This window comes from Camelus bactrianus, chromosome 6, assembly GCF_048773025.1.
Source record: "Camelus bactrianus isolate YW-2024 breed Bactrian camel chromosome 6, ASM4877302v1, whole genome shotgun sequence".
NCBI lineage: Eukaryota > Metazoa > Chordata > Mammalia > Artiodactyla > Camelidae > Camelus > Camelus bactrianus.
The window spans coordinates 50,387,494-50,409,973 of NC_133544.1; the positions used below are offsets into that span (position 1 = coordinate 50,387,494).

General features: G+C 41.0%; 1 pseudogene; it reads left to right on the forward strand.

Annotated features, from left to right (window-relative positions):
* Positions 1-854: 854 nt before the first annotated feature.
* On the forward strand, positions 855-12,822 carry LOC141578031 (transforming acidic coiled-coil-containing protein 3-like; annotated as a pseudogene).
* The last annotated feature ends 9,658 nt before the right edge of the window (positions 12,823-22,480 follow it).

The following is a 22,480-nucleotide window of genomic DNA, read 5'->3' on the forward strand; positions in this document are numbered from 1 at the left end:
CTTTTATATTTTGCTTTTATGATTCATCAATTTCTTAACTTTGTCCCCTATTTGACCAAATGGGTTTTCCTACTACCCTAGCTTATATTTACTCCCTCCAGGTATGCTTTTCAAAAGCAAAAACAGTTGATCACATTTTCCTCTACAATAACCTTTCTTATACTTTTTTTCCATGACTATGCTTTTAGCTATTCAATCTCATCAAATGTCCTTCTGAGTTTTATTTTAAAAATGAGTTTAAGAATGAAGTTTTATAAAGTTCTCATACTTCTCACTAGAACACTATTTCAAAGGTTTATTATTTTGTCCCAATACAGAGATTGGTTCCTTTTCTTTGTGCCTTATGCTAAGGTTTTTACAAGTTATGTGAATTATTTTCATATGATATTCTTAAGATGTCACCCCAGCTTTGACCAGGAAATGCACATTAACCTGGGTCATGACTTGGTCCTGGCTGTCACACTATTTCCCAAGAGGACTCAAACAAAGGAATACACACTAAGACATGAAAGAATTTAAGCAATATGCTAATTATTAGTTGACCTTTGGTCCCAAACCACTGTGTAGTGCACTAATGATGTGAATGAACTGACATGGAACATATGGAGCCCTTTTTTGGCTCCTTTGCAATAGACTAGTACCCAAAGCCAAAGAAAATAAAATGACCTATCTCCCCTGAGCTGGGCAAATATTAAAATTTACAATTCTGTTGAGACAAGATGTGCCAGCACTTGATGAAACATATCTAGACAGACAGAGTAGGAAACAAGAGTTCATCCCCAATATCTATAACCTCCCATGCAGACATTCCTCAACTGTAACAACTGTTGGCAAGGCTGTTCTGTGAGAACAAGATGGAAAAGGAGGAGTTAACAAACGTGGACACAAAGGAGGAAGGTAAGAAGGAGAAGAGAAAAGACACAATTAAAGAGAGAAGGACACACTTTAAGAAGCAACCCTGACCTGCTTACCATATGTGAAGACTGTATTTTCCAAAAAGAGACATAACAAAATCTCTTAATGCCTAGGATCTTCAATAATGTGACCCTGTAATAAGAAACAACCAAATAACCCAATCCAAAAATGGGCAAGAGACCTAAACAAGCAATTCTCCAAGGAAGGCATACAAATGATCAACAGGCACATGAAAAAAATGCTCAACATCACTAATTATCAGAGGAATGCAAATCAAAACTACAATGAGGTATCACCTCACACCAGTCAGAATGGCCATCATTCAAAAATCCACAAACGACAAATGCTGGAGAGGCTGTGGAGAAAGGGGAACCCTCCTACACTGCTGTTGGGAATGCAGTTTGGTGCAGCCACTGTGGAAAACAGTATGGCGATTCCTCAAAAGACTAGGAATAGACTTACCATTTGACCCAGGAATCCCGCTCCTGGGCATATATCCATAAGGAACCCTACTTCAGGATGACACCTGCACCCCAGTGTTCATAGCAGCACTATTTACAATAGCCAAGACATGGAGACAGCCTAAATGTCCATCAACGGATGACTGGATAAAGAAGAGGTGGTATATTTATACAATGGAATACTATTCAGCCATAAAAACCAACAACATAACGCCATTTGCAGCAACATGGATGTTCCTGGAGAATGCCATTCTAAGTGAAGTAAGCCAGAAAGAGAAAGAAAAATACCATATGAGATCGCTCATATGTGGAATCTAAAGAAAAAAAAACACACACACACAAACAAAGCATAAATACAAAACAGAAATAGACTCGTAGACATAGAATACAAACTTGTGGTTGCCAAGGGGGCGGACGGTGGGAAGGGATAGACTGGGATTTCAAAATTGTAGAATAGATAAACAAGATTATACTGTATAGCACAGGGAAATATATACCTGATCTTATGGTAGCTCACAGAGAAAAAAAATGTGACAATGAATATATATATGTTCATGTATAACTGAAAAATTGTGCCCTACACTGGAATTTGATACAACATTGTAAAATGATTATAAATCAATAAAAAATGTTAAAAACAAAACAAAACAAAACAATGTGACCCTGATACTCTCTGAACAAAGTGTGAAGTCTGTTTCTCTACCACCTTGAAGTTGGGTAAACCCTGCTTTGACTAATAGAACATGGCAGAAGGGACACAATACTACTTTTAGGCACAGCCCTTAACAGGACTAACAATGCCTGCTTTCTGAGACTTCTCGCACACTTCCGGTACACCTCCTCTCAGAACCCAGTCACCATGTGGTGAAGAGCCAAGGTCATGTGGAGATGCTGTGATTCAACAGGCCCAGCTTAGCTTGCAGCCAACATCAACTGCTAGCCATGTGAATAAGTCAACTAGGGTGTGCAGGCCAGTTAAGACTTCACATGACTAATTCTAGCCAATATCCAAGCACAACTTGTACAAGACCCCAAGGGAGAATCACCCAGCAGAGTTTAGCCAAATTATAGAGTTGTGAGTAATAATAATAAACTGTTGTCTAAAAGCACTATGTTTTGTGATAGTTTATTATCCACCAATGTATAACTAGAATGGAATTTGGTACCTAGAAGTACAGTACTTCTACAACAAAAAACTTAATATACATGTCATTGGCTTTGAGACTGGGCAGTAAGCAGAGGCTTCAAGCATCACAAGAAGACTATTGCCGGGACTGAAATGACAGTCAGGAAACTGTTACTGGATGATGGAGAAAAGATGACTTACGTATGTAGTGCTGCGAAGTTTAGTGATATTGTTGTCTGGTTAACACAGAAAAAAGAAAATATAACTAATAAATTGATGACTCTGGTGAAGGAAATTTCCAAGTTACTAAATTCTTTTAATGTCATACCATAATTTATAGATAAAGAAAAAAGGTAAAGAAGAAACTATTTAGATTTTGAGACTCTAAAAGAAATATAAAATAGAAATTTCTCATTCTCAGTGTTTCCAAACAGAAAAAAAGTTCTTAAAGACAGACATGAACTTGGAGATATTTCCAGCAAATTCAGGAGACTGGTAGTAAAACATGGTTTCAGGGTAAAATCAACATTGAGGATACAAATTTTAGCCCCACTGCTGAGACTTCAGAAATTTAGTGTGATGCCTCATAGACTCCTTGAACAAGACAAGAAAGTTTTTAAAAATATTCAGCTTCACAGTTTGGTCAAGGTAGAGAGGGCCTTGACTTGGAAAACAACGTAGGCATGTATTCTGTCTAATTGAATTGATTATACTTTGATATATAAGAAACTTTAAAAGGAATTTTATTGGCTTAGACTGAAAAGAACAGAGATGTTCATTAGGAGTAGAGGTCTCTGGGCCCTCAGGCTCCCACCAAAAACATGGGCCATTTAATATAGAGAATAAAGGATAATTCAGAGGGTGAACCCAAGGTCCCTGGAGCATTACTTCTAAAGAACAGGATGGGGCCCTAATCAAAGAAGTGGTAACGTGTTTGTGCTGGGTCCCAGAATGCTATGGATCAGTGCCTGTTCATAAGCTTCCTATTCCATCTCCATTATTGAACAGAAAGGTCTATTGTGGATATCCTATGAAGATAAACATTGCCTGTTGGGTCTGCAATGGAGAAATAACATTTATTATAGGTTTCAGGTCAAGAGGAACTACTTGAGAAACAGTTCCCAAGGAATCAGCACATGGACCTGGTTTAGATGTGGTATCTTGCACTCCTAGAGTTGATTGCCATAATTATGAGACTTGAGTGCAGGTAAGGAAGGAAGCGTATGTGGGAGGGATGCAAACTGTTTTGGTAAGAGGGTAGACTGTAACTCACTGCATTTTCCAAAAATAAGTTACAACAATATTTCCTATTCCACATGCTCTTATGGAATATGAACTTTTCACCCCATCAAAAAGGTAGAGAATATTTCTCCACACTCTAGAACATGGATGGGACCTGCACCTGCTTTGATCAACAGAATATGGGCAGAGAAATGCTGTGCCATTCTAAATATAACTGTCAATTCATCTGGAAGCTTCTGCTTCTTCCTTTCCTTGAAACACTCTTGGGACATTCTCTTTTGAAATTCAGTCATCAAGATGTTCCAGGTATATAACTGAGAAGTAGCAGGGTGAGACTGTGTATGTACCCTGTCCTGTCTGGCCCTTCTTACACATACTCTAGTCCTTTATGAGATACAACCTGTCACACTTACATTTACAGTACATTTCTTACATTATATTACTTACATTGTGTGCTTCATAGAACAGAACTGCTGTTGTAAACAAGATTGAGTTTAAATGTCTGTTTAGTAACTCACAGGTTATGTGACCTTAGTCTCTTTTAGACCTAATTCATTGTGTATAATAGTATAATATAGGCAAATTATCACAATGAATGCAAGGATTCTCTAACAGACACCAACACGTGAAAATCAGGGTATGCAAAACAAACAATAACTTCTTCTTTAAAATCTGCTGTTTGTTTTTCTTCCATTTTGTTAAGACATAAGCCCCAAGTGATTTAAATTTGAGGCCAGTTACCTTCGACTCTTTTTCTCATTTCATTTTTAATCAGGTATCAAATAATATTAATTCTACCTCTAAAACCTACTAAAATTTTCTAGTTGTTTTTTTTAATTTATATTGCCAAAAAATATTTTTCCATTTCCTAGACAACTGTAACTACCTCCTTACTGCTCCCAGGCCAGAAATGGTTCCAGAATAATATGTCTAAATTCTAAAGCCATGTCTCCAACAAACTGGCCCTATCCATGTATCAATTCTAAATTCTAGTGATCTTCCACTGACTGAAGTATTAGTGAGGTATTTTCTACTATTTTCCACATTTTCAAGCTATGTACTATTTTTCACACTGTCTTCTCAGCCTCTAATGCTTCCCTTTATCCCTGCCTATATGAAACTTTGAAGTCAGGGCTCAGCTGCCACTTCTTCTTACAGATTGTTAATGATAAATTCAGATAGAGACAATCTCTTCTGTGACTCTGTTTTATTTCATTATAAAAATTTATTTTTACTAAATTTATTAAAACATTACTAAACTCTGCCTTGAACTAAAATGGCTTGAATGTAAACCTCAACTGAGCATAGAACAACATAACTAAAACTGCATTACTGTTTCCCAAAGACCTTACACATCATGTGAGTTTAAATTTGTTGAAGATTATTTTCCTCCAAAAACTTTTTACCTTTGTCATATATTTTCATTTTAAGCCCTTTTAAAAGGTCCTCTCCAGTCTTCTTTTTCTGGGAAGATTCACTTTCAGGACTGCAAACATGAATGTGAGGATGCATCAGGCAATTTCCAGTGAAGCCCAGGAAACAAATTAAGATGTGACTTTGAGAAATAGCAGCAGTCAAACATAATTCTAGAACTGGGCAAACAAGACACTTCTTGTTTCTTTGGGGAGACTCTCATTGCCAAGTCTGAAAATGATGAAGTGTTGGCCTCTGTGAAAAGAGGCTCATGCATCTCGCGTTTTTAGGTGGAAAGTGGCCATATGTATACATCAATTTAGTCATAATTTTCTAGTTACTACAGTGCATAAAACTTATTGTGCCTTTTCCCTTTGTTTTTTTCAATCTGAGTGAACAATATTTTCTTAAATATAACTACAATCTAAGTCACAAATCAAAGTACATGTGCTACTCTGTAAAAATTTAGTGGTATTACTAAAACTGAGATGATGCAAGAAATTGTAAAATTATGTCAAAGTAATAAATAGATAGTGGTTTCACCTTTGGCTTATTTAATATTTCATTAATTTAGTAATAATTATTTATCATTTTAATAGTAATTCAGTTTCCACTAGAATTTTTTTCTGTAGGTACTTGAATGTGATTTAATTTTATGAACAAATTAGCAATTTAGGCTAAAAAAATCTAACCATTTTTGGTTCTGAATTATACTAGAAACATGTCAGACACAGAGTATAATACACTGTTGAAAGGAAATTGGATTTTAAAGTAAGGTTATTTTTGAATTAACATATATCTAAATTAAAGTCATAGGAGAATGAAATTTAAATGTAGACAAGATAACACATGAGAGCAGGAAAAATATCACTTGACAATGCAACTATTTTACATAATTTAAGATTTTTTAATGTGTGTATGTGTCCATCATATTATTTATAGTACCTGTTTGGATAATCTCTCAAATAATTGATGTAATGTAAAATTTAAAAAAATCATGGGATGCTGCTATAATTCTCTATTGGTTTGTGCCTGATTCTATTCTTAGGTCCCATTTACTTGTGAAAACTGCAGAATCAGCATCTCTAATTCATTCTAGTAGGTCTCCAATTTGTACAGTAACAGAATGAACAGAATTTGCTGAAAATTTAGTTACAGTGCCACAATGATTTATTTTCCCCTTTAACTGAAATTTATATTTTTAATGTGAGCAAAACCTTTAAAATGAAAAGAAGCGAAGCTGTCTTCCCGTGTGGTCAATGCCTAGAGTATTAATGAGACATCGAGATGTGCTCTCCAAAGTATCAGAGCCAGCAAACTTCAAATGCCTCTGCTGTTTTAGACTACTAGCATTTCAAACCAAATTTACTTAGCCCTTATTTGAAAAGGAATAACAATACTTCTGTAAAGTCAGTAACAGAGAACTAAAGTATGTAATAAATCTGTATTCAAGTAAATCACAGCTTATTGCTATAGCACATGCCAAAAAAGTCTGCTTAATGCACTAAACCAGGCATATTATCGCATATATACTTATTCTATTTGTAGAAGATTTTAAAACACTTAATAGAAATCCTTGAACACTTTAGTATGAATTTCTATTTAAGACTACAAGCATGCCCCAAAATAATGCAGAAATTAGATTGCTACAGCATACTTGATTCTGCTCAGATATTCTGAACTAAAATTAATTGAGATGGCAATGCTTAGACATTTAAACTACTTAAAATAAATTTTAAAAATTAGAAAAAGAGTCATGATTGGCACTTCTACTTTCAGTTTCAAAACAAAGATCCTGGAAGGGGTCACTCCCATCTTTACAATGAGAAAAAACCTGGACAAGCTGAAAATCAGTGACGTTTCTTAGAGCCATTAAAAAATGAGGTCTCAGGGCAAACCACCACTCTTCAATCTAAATATAAAGGTAAATCCAGAGAATCACAGCGAAGATCTGCTTACCTGGAGCAGAAGTGGCTAGAGCCATAAATTCATAGGAACACTTAAGTGGTAATTTAACTAACTGCTACATACTGAGTGTGGACTAACATGAAAGTGAAAAACTCCTGGTGGCCTCAGGATTATGGGGTCCATCCTCTCATGAGCTTTCCTTCCAGGGACCCTACCACATTCTTACGGTGAGTATCCAAGAAAGATCCACTGTAGCGGTGTCAGGGAGAAGAGGAAGAGTAGTATTGTGAAATATCTCCAGAGTTTTCTCCATAACAAAGGCCTGTTCTCCATGGGATAATATCTGTTAGAGTACAACTTTGAACTCTTATCCAAACTGGGGAAAGGAATTCCTCCCAACTACAACCCCCACTAGAGTTATAATCTCACCTAAATAGAAAAAACAGTAAGCATGGTTCAGGATGTCAAGGAAATAGACTAAGAACACCACAATCAGGGAAGTGAGTAGGGGTGAAAGACAGAGCACTTGTGAAGGCCTGAGACACAGGCCTACTGAGAGACACTTAACTGGATTGCAGAATGCTCCCTGTTTACCATCACACTCAGGCTGCTCCACTAGATTAGAGCTCAAAGAGCTACAGGACTCATACTGTCTCTGAGGAGCAGTATAGAGAAGCCCCAAGTCAAGAGAAGAGGTTAAAAAAAAAAAAAAAAAAAAGGACATTAGAGGAATTTGATGCCTCTGGCACCATCAGTTATAACAAATGTTAAACACCTCAAATCGTAGCCAGATTAATATAAATTCTCATACTAAAAGCCTGTTTATTTTGTTTCCTATTACCCAATAATAACCTGCCTGGTCTGTAACCAAAAAATGAAAAGGCATACCTAAAGGCAAGAAAAAAAACACTTGTCTAAAGAGACAAAGTACTAATATGATAGGGATGCTATACTTGGTGGATTTAAAATAACAATGACTAATATGTTAAAGGTGCTAATGGAAAAAAGTAGAGAGCATGCAATGACAGTTGGGTAATATTAGCAGAGAGATGGAAACTACAAGAAAGAATCAAAAGTAAATGTTAGAAAATAAAACACAGTAACAGAAATAAAGAAAATCTTCAATGGGCTCATCAGAAGACAACACAACTGAGGAATCAGTGAACTTAAAGGTATATCAATAAAATCTCCTGAACTACCAAGAATGAACTATAATGTAAACTATAGACTTTGGGTGATGAGGTGCCAATGTAGGTGCATTGATGGTAACAATGCATCACTCTGTTATGGGATGGTGACTGTGGGGAAGGTTGTAAGTGGTGGTAGGGGGTATGTGGGAACTCTATATATCTTCCGCTAAATTCTGCTAGGAACCTAAAATTGCTTTAAAAAATAAAGTCCTTTGAAACAAACAAACAAAAACTTCCCAAGCTAAAGTATACAGAGAAAAAAAAAAAAAAACTGGAAGAAAAAAAAAAAACAGAAACAGTTGGGCAATTTCAAAAGTTGTAACATACCTGTAATTGGAATAAAAGAAGAAAAATGAATAACAGAACAGGAAAAAATATTTTAAGTAATAATGACTAATGACAAATGGGAACTATAATAGAGTCATCAAAGTTCAGATATATAAAAATGGAGCCAGACAGCCATTTAGGATCTGATCCCAGACACATCACTACTCCACTGAGAACATGAATTCTCTCTGAATTGTATCAAACCCAACCAAGGATGACACCAGGTGTATCTGGAACAACATCCACCAGCTGCAACTTTATGGTCTTAAGGTCCCCCCAGTCCTTGTAACTGCAACCATTTCAGACCCCAACCAATCCTTGCTTAACAAACGCCCTTCTTGCCAGCTCCAACTATAATTCTTGACGATTTATGTGTCTGACTGTGTGGCCTTGCAGTTATTGTCTTTTCAAGCTTCCTTCATTTTGTTGTCTAGCAGAACACAATTGAAGTGCTTGCTTCTTGCATCTCCCAGGCTGCAGTCCTAATAAACCCAAATAAAAATGCCTCTTTATTTCAATCAGGTCTGAAATTTTGGTTAACATGGCTAACTGATTAAAACTAATGGCAGTCACCAAAACACATATTATGGAAGTTTGGAAGATATCAAGCAGGATAAACACAAAACAAACAAAAAACCACACAGGCATATTATATTTAAACTGTAGAACACCAAACAGAAAAAAATAGTGAAAGAAGAGATAAATGGGTAACAAGGATTATAGCAAATTTCTCATTAGAAATTATGCAAGGAGAGTTAAGCACAATAAAAAGTTGAAAGAAAACTATGCCAACCTGCAATTCTATATCCACTGAAATTACTCCACAAAAGTGAAGGAGAAATGAAGACTTCTCAGACTAACAAGAAACAGGAAATTCATTACTAGCTGACTTACTTTTTATAAAACATTAAGATCTTCAGGTAGAAGAAAAATTACATAGGTTAGAACTTCAATCTGCATAAATAAAAGAAGAATACCAGAGAATGAATAAATAAATGTAAATGAAATATTTTTCAATCTTACATGATATAAAAGATAACAGTTTGCTTAAAGTAATACTAGTAAAAATGCATTGGGTGATTATGGTATATGGGTAAGTGAATGACACTAATTACTATGGACTGAACTATGTCCGCCTAAAATTCATATGTTAAAGCCCTAATCTCCAATGTAACTATATTTGGAGATACAGCCTATGAGGAAATAGTTAAAATTATCTGAGGTCATAAGAGTGGGGCCCTGATCCACTAAAATTAGTATCACGGTAAGAAGAGACATCAGAGAGCTTGGGCTCTCTTTCCGCCATGTGAAGACATAGCAAGAAGGCGACCACATACTTGCCAGGAAGGAGCTCTCTTCAGAAACTAAATTGGCTATCACCTTGTCCTTAGACTTTCCAACCTTTAAATTGGGAGACAGTAAATTTTTGTTCTTTAAGCCACACAGTTGGTGGTATGTTGTTATAGCAGCCCAAGCAGACTAACAAAGTAATATAAGAAGCAACAAGAGAAACTGGGGATGTTCTGAGTACCCATGCTACATGAGAAGTGGTATAGTGTTTTTTGAAGGTGGATTTAGATTAGTTAAAATTATATCTTGTAAAATCTAGGGACATCACTAAGAAATTGTTTTTTAAAAAGTACAATTGATATGCTAAGAGAGGAAATAAAATGGAATCCTATAAATGCTTAATTAAAATAGTAGATTATAATCCAACAATAATAATAATCACGTTTAAAGTGACTGGTCTGCAACATCAACTGAAAAAAAAAAAAAAAAAAAGAAATGGAAATTTCCAGAGTGGTTTAAAAATAAAAGGAAAACCCTGAAATACATTGTATACAAGAAATATACTTTACCTATAAATACTCCATGTAGGTGAAAAGTAAAGAAATGGAGAAAGATATACTAACAGTAATCCAAAGAAAGCTGTAGTAGCTGTATTAACTTCACATAAAGCAGATTTGAAAGAAGCAAGATTATCCGGGATAAGGAAAGGCATTGCATAATGACAGAAGGCTCCATTCTTCAAAAGACATAAAAATCCTAAATGTGGATGCACCTAACAGAGCAACAAAACACAGGTGTGAAAAATGATAAAACTGACAAGAGAAATGGACAAATTCACTATTATAGTCAGAGACATCAACATCCACCCCCATGTCATTTGATGGATCAACTGAGTATAGATTTGCATAACCTGAACAGCAATAAACTTGATCTAACTGACATCTATAGAATACTCCACTTAACAACAGCAGAATCCATATTTTTCTCAGGCTCGCATTGAGGTTTCCCAAGATGGACCACGTTCTAGGCCATAAAATATACCTTAATTTTAAAAGAATAGAAACTAATACAAAGTATATTCTCAGTCCACAATGGAACTGATTTTGAAATCAATTAAGAGAAAGATAGATGAAAAGCCCTAATCATTTAGAAATCAAACAGCAGAGTTTTAAGTAACTGCGCACAGGCACAGTTGGGGCAATTATAAACAAAAAGATACAAAAATGCCACAAACCAACTCCCATTTCTTAGGTGCCCAGAGCAAAAGCAAGCTTCTGAGCATGATCCCTGCACTCAGTACCTAAGTGGCAGATCACCTAAGCTGGCCTACTCCCAAACTGAGAGACAGGCCCACCCCTCCCCCTTGTTACCCCATTTAAGCAACCAGCTGGCTCCCTTTTCTGGAGCCTGCAAGGGCACCTGTTTCTTATTTTTGCTCCCTCCTGCTGCAGCATGAGACCCAATAAAGCCTTGCCTGAAATCCTGAGCTGGTCTCTTATCAATTTCTATTGGTGAATGTCCAAGGGCTCAGGTAGGTATCAAGAGAAGCAGCCCCAAGAGAAATTGAAGAATATTTAAATTAGTGAAAATTAAAATGCAACTTCCTGGGGAGGAGACTATAGCTCAGTGGTAGAATGATGCTTAACATGCATAAGATCCTGGGTTCAAAACCTAGTACCTCTATTAAAATAAGTAAATAAATAAACCTAATAACCTCCACACCCACACCAAAAAAAAAAAAAAAAAGCAACTTCCTAAAATTTGCAAAGTGCAACTAAAGTAGGGCTTAGAGGAAAATTCCTAGATTCTGCAAGCTCTCCCCAGATCCTGGGAAGTCTTGAAAACCGAGTGGCATCTCCAGGATAAATGTCTGGCGGCCCTAAGCAAGACTTGGAGGAGAACGTTTTCTCATTCCTTAGCGAAAAGCATTACATCCACCTCCGAATTCCTGGCTGGCCCTCAGGGATGACATCCCAAGACAGAAGAGAGGGCCCTCACAGTGCTGCAGGAGAAAGCTGCCCTCTGCTCCTCCTTCTTCCCCGGGTAATTCCCCGAAAGGGAGCAAGCGGAGAGCTGCCCTCACACACCACTTGGCGAGGCCCCAGAGGCTGCAGGACGCTTCTAGTCCTGAGAACATCGCCCTGCCGCCCTCAGAAGGTGGAGGGGCCATGTCCTCAAATCCTCAGAAGGAAAAGGCCAATTGCTAAATGACAGACTCTTCCAGGGGTGGGTTCACTGGGCTAGAATTTGACTTCTCTGAAGATGCTGCCAGCAAAAGGCCGCGCCTAACAAGGAAACCGTGAAAAGGACCGGCATATAAACCTCCCGCTAAGGAAAGCGGGAAAAGACGCTGGAGAAGGAGGAGGAGGGTCCCGTTCTCCCTCCCCAGCGGCCCTACAACCTGGACTGGGACAAGCTGGGTGACCCAAACTTTAACCCGTTCGGAGGAGGCGTTAGGATCCGGCCCCCGGAAGGCCCTCAGAACAGGCGGGTGGGCCTGCTGCGGCGGAGAACTCACCTCAGAGCCAGTAAGGTGCTTTTAGCCTCCGCCGAGGACACTCCTGTGCCGGAGACCACCGCGGGAGTCAGAGCGGCAGGAAGGCAGGGAATCCTCGGGCACCTGGGTTCCCGCCAGCAGTCTGGTCACTGAGCGGGCGGTGAGCTGCGGACTCACCCGCGAGCCGCGCCCCAGCCGCGCCTCCTTCTCCTCCCTCCTCCGCGGGGCCAGAGCGGCCTTGGATCTGAATGTGTGGCGCCTCCGAGATGCAGCTGAGGTTCTAGGTACAGGGCCCAGGTGGATTCTCTGGAGCAGTTTGGGACTTCCTCGGTTAAGGAATCAGCCTTAAGGAAACAGTCCTTACACCTCAGGTTACACCTTATACCTCAAGTTACACTGGCCCCTTAAGGACGGCCCTCCAAAGCGGGTGCTTAGGCCTCTGGGACAAGCCTGTGCGCATGACCTGCACGCCTCCCGCCTGAAGTCAGCCGCCAGAGAAGCCAGCGAACGCCTGGGAGCTCAGGCTGTTCCTGTGCTGGGCAGCCGCCGCGCGTGTCCTGGGACCCAGGGTTCAGCTGCTGCCCACGGGGCCCGTCGTGGACATGCCCCCGGACAGCCAGAAGGACCCGGATACAACTGTGGAAGCGACAGAAAAGAAGGTGTTGCTGAGGAGCATGTGTGAGGAGCTCCACCTGGGGATCCTGGAGATGGGGAAGATCAACATGGGTTTGAAGGCAATGGAGGAGGCTCAGAAACAGAACTTGCCAAAGCAGAAACCAGAAGGTTCTGAAAGAAAAAAGGTCAGCCAGCTGCAGCCCTGAACTCCATGGTAAATCTTTCAGGTGGTTTGAAAAACAGAAGGTGATGGAAGGCTGCCGCATTAATGAAGAATTGCTGAAGACGCGTTGAGGATTGCACGATAAGGATTGAAAAGGAAGGAGAGAAACTCAAGTTGGCCGACGAGGAATTCACCCAGGTCCGGAGCCAGGCCAAGCGGAGGGTCTTCCAGACAAGCCTGAGGAAGGAGCAGAAGCACATCCACTCGCCAGAAAAGACCATTAACAGAAAACAAAAAAGAGCAATGAACTGACAGGAATCTGGGACGAACTCATTCCCAAGATGGAGATCTGACGTGGAAGTCAGGAAGCCGGGAAAGAAGAGCAGAAATCAACTCCATACAATAATCTGCATATAGAGAGGTAAAAAAAAAAAAAAAAAAAGTATTTATATTTGCTTGTTCTTGACTGTTCATGACCTGTTTATGGTTACCTTTAATATCAGGGAAATGCCCTGAGTTCTAGATCCCATGGACTTTGCTTTAGATTACTATGAAAGTCAGGATGTAAAGCAGAATTTTAGTATGAAAACATAAACTAATAAACAAGCATCCCCCTTAGCAGTGACGGACCAAGATTCTCATAGTTTCACAGTTTTCTTTATACTTAATTTAAAATGCAAGAGTAAGAGGCAGGATGATGCAAGCAGATGTAAGTAAAAACTTAAAATTGTCTAACAAAAAGAATAAATTTGGAAAGTGGAAAGTACATGTTTTAAGTATAGAATTTAAATTTGTTACACATGTGGACAATAAAGTATCTTTCAACGACTTCAGAGGTCCCCGGGAATAGGGCATACCTCTACTAATCTGAACTAACAATTTAAAACGGTCCCAGGTGAGGCACTTACTCATTTGTCCATAAACATTTAAAAGAGACTTTTTTTTAATAAAATAAACTTTAACAAAAAAAGTCAAGTTATTTGCCAAGATCCAAGTGCAATTAAACCTGATAGAGTAGATGTGTATCTAGATCAGGAGCTGCACCTTGACCTACATAATGGACCACTGAGTAAAAATATGTTTTATGGCAGCAAAATCTTTACTTAAAACTTTTAATTAGGACAAATTTAACGTACTAAAGGAAACTCCTTAATGAAATCAGCCCCATGTATACCCATCACACAGTTTTAATAATTACCGATTCGTGAGACTCATGAACTCATCTATTTCCCAACTCCATATCATTTTGAAGCAAATTTCAGACATTTCATTTCATCCATAAATATATCACTATATCACTCAAAGATAGTTTTAAGAAATATAGTCATAATACCATTCTAATAAGAAAAAGTTGATTCTTACTATCTTTAAATAAGTGAGTCAGGTTTTCCATTGTCTCATAAATGTCATTTCTTTTTGATAGTTTGTTTAAATCAGAATCCAGATAAAGCCCACATCTTGTGATTGGTTGACATGCCTCATATTTATTTAATCTTTTTTTTTTTTTTTTTTTTTGCCATTTACTTTTGAGAAAACCAGGTCATTTGTCCTATAGGATCTTCCTCCATCTGAATTTTGCTCATTGTGTGCTCATAGTGTAAACATCTTTCTCTACCTTCTAGATTTCCCATGAAATGTATATTCAATTTAGATCAAACTCCAGTATGATTGTGGGGGCTGGTGGAGTGAGCTGCTTTATGGTGATAATTGATGATCAATACTTAGATGCAATAAGTTGATTAGGATTTACAAAATGTTGATATTCTAATCATAACCACTCCTTATATCATGACTTATATGTAAGTCTCCCCCTCATCTATCTTTCTTGCTTAATTTTTTTCACCTTAATTTCCAAGTTTCAAAATAATGAATTGATTTACTAATATTCTGCAACACTGGAAAATTAGTATTTTTAAGTATTATTATGACTTCAATATATTTGATATGCATTAGGATTTTAAATATTTGTTATTTTCGCTCAAGAGCAGTTACTATTGTTGGTCAAGATGTCCCATATCAGGGTAATGGAATCCCCTTCATGTTGGCTCTTGAGTCCTTTTGACACAGTTGTTACCTATCCGGGTGCTTGAACTCATTAATCAATGGAAATTGGTAAGAGGCCAGGGAGGATTTTAGGCGAGGCTAAAATCCTCCCTGGCTCCTGCCACAGCAGGAGTGAGCGAAAACAAGAAACAGGTGCCCTTGCTTTCGGAGAGGGGAGCAAGCTAGTTCCTTAAATGAGGTAACAACAGAGGGTGGATCCGTGAGTTGGGCCAGAGGCATAGGTAGTGTTGGGAAACAAGACAGGCAGGTGTGCAGGTGGTTAAAGACTTTACCAGAGGCAGGTTTTCTGGTGTAGTTATATTCTTGGGGCACGTGAAACAAATGCCTTCTGTGCAGTTTAATTTAGCGTGCGCCATGCCTCTGGCGAGTTGTATGGAGGAGTCAGGTAAAAGCATTGGAAAAGCCCTTCAGAAGGAACATGTAAAGGTTGAGGGAATGGCAGCTATCCTCCATTTAGATCATTAATCATGACTGGAACTGAGAGATACAGGGCGACTGCAAGTGGGTAATACCCAACTGAGGGTGCTGATGGCATAGCCAGCTTTCCATTAAATGTTCCCCTTCAGATAATTCTGAATTGCTGATAAGTGAGTTTTCTTGCAGTTGTTCCCTGGTTACAGGGACTAGGTAAGAAAGATGGAATCAAGAGGAGGGGCATTCTTGTGGTGGAGTATTTCCCTTAGATCCAGCACGGACAAAGGAGCCGCCTGCCTGGCAGGAGCAGCTGAGCAAACCGGCAAAATGCAAGCAAAAATACACTAACAAAAATGGTAAATAGGAATCCAACCCACCACATCACTTTTTACTTATGTGCTTATCTTTTGAATAGGTGTCTCAGAGCTTCCACTGGCTCACAGCTGTATCGTTCCCCTGTTGTGGCCTGTGTGGTTTTGGAGGTAAGAGCTTCACTCTGGATGCATGTAACACTAGATATCCCTTGCAGTTTGACAGCAGTGGGGGCAGCTAGGATTACTCTATAGCATCCCTTACATTTTGGCAATAGTTGATTTTCTACAGAGTCCTCCTTCCAAGTTTTTAAGAAGCACTTGTCTCCAGGGTTAATTTGTGATGGGATCGTGCCTTCTGTATTTTCAGCAGGAGCGGGCAGTGCCTTGTTGGCATATCCAAGCCTGCCTTCTGAATCTGTCCTAGATTAATAATATACCGAAGGGTTTGACTCATTCCTCATCTAGTAAAATGTCAGTAGTAAGGAAAGGTCTCCCACAGGCCATTTCAAATGGGCTGAGCCTCAGACTAGTCCTGGGGCTTACATGGACCCTGAGGAGTACAGTAGGAAGCAGGTTGGTCCAAGGTTCATGAGTCTCTTGGCAATACTTTGCTAATGTTTTCTGTAGGGTATGGTTCATTTTATCTACCTTTCCTGAAGATCGGACGTGCCAAGAGGTGTGTAGCTTATAATCTATCTCTAGGGCCATTGAGATCCCCAGCATAATTCTGGCTGTAAAAGAGGACCTGTTATCACTCTGGAGAAATTATGGAAGTCTGAACTGGGAAATTATTTCTTTTAAGAGGGACTTTCAGACTTTAGTAGCCTTTTCATTTCAAGTGGGGAAGGCTTCAGCCTATCTCAAACACAAGAAGATATTTACATCTCAATTGTGGGCGTGAAATCTGCCAGTCTTCCTCTGGGTATTCCCCTCGGTGCTGAAATGGCTTGAGTAATGAAAGGGAAATAGGTTGGGCCCGTGCGTGCGTTATTAGGGGCACACAAATTACAGGCAAGTGTTACTTATTTTACTATTATTTTAAGACCCTTCTCTAAAAAGTTCTTTTGTATTAGGTCTCATAGTATATTCCTCCCCTTATGGGTGGCATTATGTAAGCTCTTAGTGCATTTCTACTGGCAAACCTCAGGGATAAGTGCTGTGTGATCCTTCATATACCAACCAGTGCTCCTTTTCTCATAACCCTGTTTTTCGGCAGTTTCTTGTTCCTGTGGGGAATACTGGGGAGGCCAGGGAGCCCAGGAGGGTCAATCACTAGAGCCATAACCTGCTCAGGTTCTTGCAATCAAGCTGCCTGTTTTGCAGCTCGATCAGCTTTGCTGTTCCCTTGGCTCACAAAAGATCTAGCCCTCTGATGGCCCCTATGGTGGATTACTGCCACCTGGGTCAGGAGCTGCACTGCCTTTAAAGGAGCCAGGATCAAATCTTTGTTTTATGGGAGAATTTCCAGCAGTGAACATTCTTCCTTCTTTTCAAATGGCAGCATGAGCATGCAGCATATGAAACCCGTACTTAGTCAGTATAAATGTTTAATTTCTTATTCTTCCCTAATTGCAGAGCTCTCATTAATGCAATTAGTTGGCCTTCTGGGCCAAAGTCTGGGGTTGCAGGGCCTTGGCTTCTGTGACTTCATCTAGACTGACTGTCTCATACTCCACCTTTCAGGTTCCCATTTCTACAGAACAGCTCCCATCAGTAAGCGATTTGACCTCTGGGCTGTCAGGAGTTTCATTCAGAAGATCAGACCTACTAAAGTAAGTTTGTATTTAGTTTCTGTACACTGATGCAGTAAGTCTCCACTCTCAGCAGTTGGAAGCAGAGTTGCTGGGTTCAAAGTTTAGCACACCTTTAAGGTAATATCAGTGGTGTCAGTTAGGAGAGCCTGACATTTAGTTAACCTTCCCCCACTCAACCAATGATGTCCTTTGACTTCCAGCATGAATTGTACCTGATGAGGGGTTGATACATCTAAGTGTTGTCCAAGAGTGAGCTTGGAAGCCTTATTAACCAAAGGGCTGTGGCTGCTGCCGCCCACAGGCAGCTTGGCCATCCCGGGGCTACTGAGTCCAGGTGTTTTGAAAAGTAAGCCATCGGTCTTCGATCTGGCTCCAGCTTGTGGGTAAGGACACTTAGCGCTATTTCTGACCTCTCATGAACATATAGGGTAAAGGGTTTGTCTAAGTTTGGAAGCACCAGTGCTGGTGCTCTGCTCGATTCAGACTTTAGAGTCTCAAAGGCCCCCTGGTAGTCCCTATTCCACTGAAGGGTTTCCTTTCTTCCCCCTCCAAAGCCTCATATAGGGGTTTGGCTATAAGGCCATAATCGGGAATCCAGATACAGCAGAACCCAGCCATCCCAAGGAGGCGTCGGAGTTGTCTCTTTGTGATTAGAGATGTTAACGCACTAATTGCTGTCTTTAGATCTATGGCCAGAGTTTGCACCCCTGGGGTCAAAACAAATCCTAAATACTGAACCCCTTGCTATGAGGTCTGAGCCTTGGTTGGTGAGACTTTATATTTCCTTTCTGCCAGAAAATTCTAAATTCTGTTAGAACCTTAACAGCATTCTGATCTGAATCTCTCTGTGTCTCACTACTGATCAGTAAATCATCAACATATTGTAGCAGTTCTATTTTCCCTCAGGTCCTGTGCTAAAGTATTTCCAAAAAGATGGGGGCTGTCTCAAATCTTCAGGAAGGACTGTCCAAGTGTACAGGGTGGCCTCCAGGGTGTCAGGGCCCCTCCATTCAAAGGCAAAAAGATACTGAGAGTCCAGATGTAGAGGGATACACAAAAAAGCATCCTTGAGATCCAATACAGAGAAATACTTAGCACTCCCTGGCACCTGGGTGAGGAGGTGTATGGGTCTTGTACCATGGGGTGAGTAGAGCTAACTGCCTCATTTATGTTAGGCTTCTGAATGGGGAGAATTGGGGTTGCAAGGGGATTGGCAGGACTAAAGGAGTCAATATTAGGAATTTGGTGAGCAGCAGTTGGATCTCCTTTAGGACGTGAGGCTTTAAACTAGATTGTTTCTTCCAGGGGTATTTTCCCCCAGGCTTTAATCTTATTTCTATTCGGGGAACACATTTTACCCTTCCTGGCACTGAAATATCCAAAACCCCTGGATCTACCTGTTCTCTGATTTCTTGGGGAATGCCTTGGAGATCAGCAGGTGGGCTGTCTGAAGTCAACAATAGATGTATTCCCTGCTCTGGTTTCTCACCTTCTTGAACCTCACCTTGTTTTAAGAAAATACTGGCCCCCAATTTATTTTAGTAGGTCTCTTCCTTCTGAGAAGGGGGACACAGGGCATTCTGACATATACAAAAAAGAAATGAGTAATGTAATAGACCCAACTCCACAGGTAAGGGGAGATGTAAATCACCTTACTTTTAGCTGTCCATCAACTCTCATCACAATACAGTCATGTACTCTTGGAGAGGGGGCCAGCCAGCCAAATCAGAATAGAGTAAGCAGCTCCAGTGTCAACAAGAAATTCAGTTCTTCTTACTGTTATGTGAAGGATGACTCAAGGCTCCGCTGGAGTGGTGAGGATGGACTGAGCAGGATCTGGAGCCAGATGGGCACTGGGCCGTCAGTCAGTGTGCAGGAATCTCTCATCTGAGAGACTCAGAGGAACTGGGACCATCCGGGGTTGTCCTCTGGGCATCCCACAGGAGGGTGCTCAGGACGTTCCCCTTTCCAGTGCCCCTCCTTCCAACAAAAGGCACACTGACTTCAGCCCAGCAACTTCTCTGCTGTTTGTCCGGTCTTCTTAGTTCCCTAGGTTCCCCTCAAGGTGGTGAGTGAATCAATCAGAGCAGCCAAAAGCTTCATCTTCTTTACTATTTCCTATCCTTGTTGGCTTCCTCTGTTAAACCTCAGTTATTACAGACCTTGAAGGTCTCTTCTACCAAGGTTGACAATGGGGTTTGAGCCCCAGTCTCAAGTTTTTGGAATTTTCTCCTGACATTAGGAGCAGACTGGGTGGTAAAATGCATGACCAATAGCAGTCTGCCTTCTGCAGAGTCAGGGTCTGTGTTGGTGTACTGCCTGAATGCTCTGTCACCTGGCTCAGGAACACCGCCTGGTTTTCATCTCTTTCCTGTGTAACCTCTCAGATCGTACCATAATTTACAGGCTTCACCATACACCTTTTCATTCCTCCGGATAAACAAGTAATATAATGTCTCATTGTATCCTGGCCCACGTGGTCTTCGTAGTCCCAGTGTGGATCATAATCTGGGATTGGCTCACCACCTGTCTGATGAATCTGGTAGTGCGGATTGATGGCTAGTAGGCTATCTGTGTGTTCTCTAGCCTTCCTCGGTATACGTTCTTCTCATCTGCGGTGCAACAGTGGGCCAGAATGACTGTGATGTCCTGCTGAATCAGGAAGAAAATTAACCCCAGCCTGATAAACTTATCCCTCCTAAACTTGTCAGCGTTCTCTGAGATCCTGCCAAACCTCTCCTTGTAGATTCTCGGTTCCCCATCGAGAAGGGTACATGCACTCTAGTAATTCTCCATTCTCATTAGCTACTTCCCAGAGAGATAAAAGCCTCTAGAGCCAAAGTGAGGGCTCATTTTGAACCTGACCAGACCCCCATTGGGGATAGCACTAGGGGCTCCAATTTGGGGGCTTCTGATCTGACAGAGTAAGGTGGGGGCCTGGGGGCTGAAGGCAGTGTTAAAGGGGAGGAAACAGACCTGAGAAGGAGACTCAGTGTAGTCAGCAGTTGGGAGAGGAGGTCTATGAGAAGTTTTGGTTCCAAATCTTTTGGCAGAATGGAAATAAAGGCTACACATATGGCAGGAGTCCCTCAGACCAGGGTCTTGAAAAAGCTTCATAAAGGCCTGCACATAAGGGACATCTTCCCATTTAGGGGACTGCTTACAAAATAGGCCCAATTGTATAATGGTGTTAAAGTTAAGGGAGCTGTTCTGTGGCCATTACTCCCTGTCACCCAAGGCATATTAGGGCCAGGCTGTGTTGCAAAAGAAAATCAGCTTATTCCTTTTTAAACCATTGAACTTAAATTGTCCCCAGTTACTAAGAATGCACCCGAGAGGAGAATCTTCAAGGATTCCCTGAGTGCTTCCCATGCTGACGTGTACTGGGGGCTGACCACTAGAGATCCTGGGGGCCAAATGGAACCCTTGAGACCCAGAGTAACAAAACTGAAGCGGGAGATGGCAAAGGAGATCACAGAATTCCCTTCCTCAGAGTTGGTGACACAAAACAGAAAGAGATTATGGGTCGTGAAGGGGGTGACCCAGCAGGGACTCTCCAGGATGAAAGGGGACAGCAGCATAGGTATGAGGAGAGGAAGAGATGCAGAGAGAGATTGCCGTTTAACCCCGTCACTCTGCGACAGTCTTTTTGGGCACTTCCAGCTTGTGAGCTTCCAGAAAGGGCCAGTGGAGGAGGGCACCCTGTCCACTGGCTGCCCAGTGATCAATCCCAGGAACCAGCCGTTTTATACGCCGTTCTGTAGGACTCTAACCCCTAGGTGGGACCCAAACCCACGAGTATATGCAATTTCAACCTGCCCCTCTTTGGGTGTCTACTCAGGTACTTCCAGTTTGTTTGCAGAAAGGGCCAGGAACCAGCCATTTCATACAGAAAAGCCTGTCACTTCAGCCTGTCCCTGATGGGACTTCTCTTGGTGGCAGGAAAAAAAAGTTGAGAATTTGTAATGATCAGACTTCCAGCCACTACACAATATGAGTGTTGAACTTCTATCACCCTTGGAGAGCTGTTCGGGAGAGCCTGGTGGACCAAGATCTGCACAGTGTTAGGCGAGCCTTCCCCACCTCTCACCCATGAGGGTGGGCCATTGTTGGCCAGAGGGAGAAGTTCTCACGAGCTGAGAAGAGTTAGGCTGTAGATGCCTGACATCCACTTGGTTGGAAAGATATGACAGAAGTAGGAGAGGACAGAAAAAAGAAGTAGAGAGAGATCAGGAGTGGGAAGAGGACAAAGTGGAAGGGGAAAGAGTCGTCTGAATGAGGGTACTCAGACCCTCAGGGGCACTGAAGACAGAATTATGAAATGCAGTGACACTGCAACAAAAGGTGCAGGTGGCCATTGTCAGCCCCTGGGAAGCTGCATTTGGCGATCCCTCCGCCCCCTAGGAGTCTATATCCTCCCTGGGAGAGGCAAGATAAACAAAAGCCCTGTGGGTATCCCTTAGTGGTCACTAAAATACGTTACCAACCTAGGTCCTTGGACTCTTTAATAAATAGAAATTGATAAGAGGCCAGCGAGGAATTCAAGCAAGACTTTACTGGGGCTCGTGCTACAGCATGAGGGAGCGAAAACAAGAAGCAGTGCTCTTGCTCGCTTCCCAGGGCAGGGTTGGGGCGTGGTGGTGGCGAGCTAGTTCTTTAAATGGGGTAACAACAAATAGAATCAGTGGGTTGGGCAGGAGGCATAGCTTACATGGTCTGCCCACTCCTTGGTGGTGCGGTGTGCAGGGATCATGCACAGAAGCCTGCTTTTGCTCCAGGCACCTAGG